Genomic DNA, 2932 nt, shown 5'->3' with positions numbered 1-2932 from the left:
ATATATATATCCCACGTTCAAAGGCTGTTAAATCTTCAGAAAAAAATCACTTCTCTAGATTCTCCAAGTTTACTCATCAAACAAGTGTCAGATATAAGAGGCTGGATTGCAACCCAAGATTCTGCTCCAGAGCCACAGACAATGTCTACCAGTGCTGGGCAAGCCCTCTGGGCTTGTACACTGTGGAGACAACGAGGCTCAACTGAAGCTGCTGTTTCCATTGGTGAAATTATGAATCTTCCTCTAGATCAGGGGTCCTCAAACTTTTTAAACAGGGGGCCAGTTCACTGTCCCTCAGACCGTTGGAGGGCCGGATTATAGTTTAAAAAAAAACTATGAACAAATTCCTATGCACATTGCACATATCTTATTTTGAAGTAAAAAAACAAAACGGGAACAAATACATTATTTGTATTTGCATGTGGCCCGCAGGCCGTAGTTTGAGGACCCCTGCTCTAGATTCTTAAAATATCAGAGCACTTATGCCATGCCCCTCAGTCTCCACTGCAACACCATCATCTGTCAGCTGGAGTGGGGTCTTAGGGGAAAAGTAATTGAGTCTGAGCTGAAATTTGTCTCTCTCACTTTGAGGCCACCTCAGAGAATGACCCTCCAGAGACCTCAGTGATTTGTGCTGGATCTCTGCACCTTCACCCACCTTTTGGCTGACAGGCCATGGCCCCATCCAATGAGGTAAGTTTGATACCTCAGTTTGTTTCTTATAGAGTTGGTACATGGCTGTGACATTCACCCTGCAGGACACGGGAGGTCAAGTTGTGACTTTTGGAACCTCATATGCAGAAGTGATCCTGGAGACCTGCAGGATCCTGGTCTCATTGGGTGAGCACTCACCTCTCCCTTATGCACAGGCCCCACTACTCACACTATTCTGCCCTCTCTGTCCAGAGTGGTTGTATGAGACCACTGTGCTCACCACGTCTTCCCTGCAATACAAACCATGTTCTGAATACATGTTTTTCTTTGCAGTCTTCTTCTGTCTGCACATGTAGTCTTTCTGTTGGAATATAAATTTTGTTTTTAACACAAACCCTGACCCACATGCTCGGGAAACTGGCCACAAATGGCTGATTTCATTTTTTGAGAGAAAAAGTGAGAGATCAAAGGGGAGAGAGAGATAAACATTGATGAGAGAGATCGATCACAACTCAGACATGTGCCCTGATAAGGAATGGAGCCATCGATGTGTTAGTGCATGGGGCCATGCTCAACCACTGAGCCACACCTTCCAGGTTCTATTTGTGTAATACAATGATTTATCGGCCTGTTTAAAGTGTGTCTTCCTTTCACTGTATACAGTCGGAAGTTTTAACACTTTCATCGAAATCTTAAGTAAAATACTCCTACGACATGCATTTGTAATTCATGGTCTCAGAAGGTGAGAAGTGCATATTCACCAATTGCTATACAGACACTAACCTGTATGCAAATGTTTAGTAAAACACATAGTCTTCAAACTCTTTACTTCATGGGGAGCAAATAGCTTAAAATGAGCATCACGAAGCTCAGTGTGTTCAGTCAGTGATGAAAGCACAATCCTCCAGACAGGTCCAGAGGAAACAGGAAGGTGATATATTAGGCAGTCCTGAAGCAAATAGATGGTGTGAGACCATGGCTTTTTGTTCCTCAGGATTTATCCCATCTGGCTGTTGCATTTGTGTTCTGACCCCCCAACATACTTTATGTGACATTTCTTATCGTATTTTCTGGGATATTGTATATTTTTTTCCCAAGAGTATGACATGTATCTGTAAGTAAGTTTACCTAATAAATTAACATTTTGTTTGTTTGTTTGTTAAGCCTCAACCGAGGTGATTTTTCCATTGATATTTAGAGAGTGGAAGGGAGGTGGAGAGACACACACACAGAGTGAGACACATCTGTGTGTGAGAGACAAATCATTTGGTGGCCTCCCACACATGCCCTGACCTGACTGGGTATGGAGCCCCCAACAAAGTACCGGCCCTTGAACAGAATCAAAGCCTGGACTCCTCAGACCGCAGGCTAGCGCTCCATCCTGTGAGCCAAACCAGCTAGAGCAAGGACACATTTTTTCAGCCACTTTCAAGATGCCTCTTTCATGAGGATGATCATTGCCCAGTGTCTCCACCGGCGGATGTCGGTGTTTCCCTTTGGAGCTACATGGAAAAACCCTGGATCACCAGCTTGAACTCTGGAACCACATCACCCAGAAGGCCTGTGAGGAACACCACCAGCTTAGACACTGGAGGGGCAGAAAAGGCGTTCCCTTGCGGCCCAACCTGCAGAGGCGGGACTTCCGGTGCACTCTAGGCTGCTGTTGGTCTTTAACCAGAATCTACCCCGGTACTAGGTCTGAGGCTACAGGTGCCGGTTGCTGTTGCGGATACTCAGGGGGAGGAGGCCAGAGTCCCGGTCCACTCAGCACGCAGGTCGAGTGAAGCTAGACAGGAACATGACTTCCCCCCTTCCTCTGCCCCGGCTTCTTATGCGCTTCTCTGGCCTCTCCCGCCTCCAAGCACAGCATTTAATGGCGATGGCCTTGCTCAGTTGCTCAGCTGAGGTGAGTTCTCCAACCCCTGCCCTCACCGCCTCCTTACCCTCAACCCTACAACCTGGGTGCGGGCGCCTGTCCCGTCCTGCATCCCAGGCCTGCGTGGGGGACCCCGAGGAAGGTGGAGGGGAGAGAGGAGTGTTGTGGCTTCTGAGGACACAGCAAGTGCAGGGCAGAGGAAACAGAAATTCCCATGAGGATGTGGGTGGTGAGTATTAAAGGAAGAAAGTCAGCGATGGGCAGGGAGGATTTGGGAGCCTCACGCGGTGCTTGCCCCAGGCGGTGGGGTCCACCAGGAATTGGGTTGTGGTAGATCCGTCTGAAACCTCGCAAGCTCTCTCTGGGTGCCCTATGCCAAGTTTATGGGTGAGTCCAGAGTCC

The sequence above is a fragment of the Myotis brandtii genome, unplaced genomic scaffold (genome assembly GCF_000412655.1).
Source record: "Myotis brandtii unplaced genomic scaffold, ASM41265v1 scaffold1153, whole genome shotgun sequence".
Classification (NCBI taxonomy): Eukaryota; Metazoa; Chordata; class Mammalia; order Chiroptera; family Vespertilionidae; genus Myotis; species Myotis brandtii.
The sequence above is the reverse complement of the archived record's forward strand: the minus strand, read 5'-3'. Positions refer to the sequence as shown.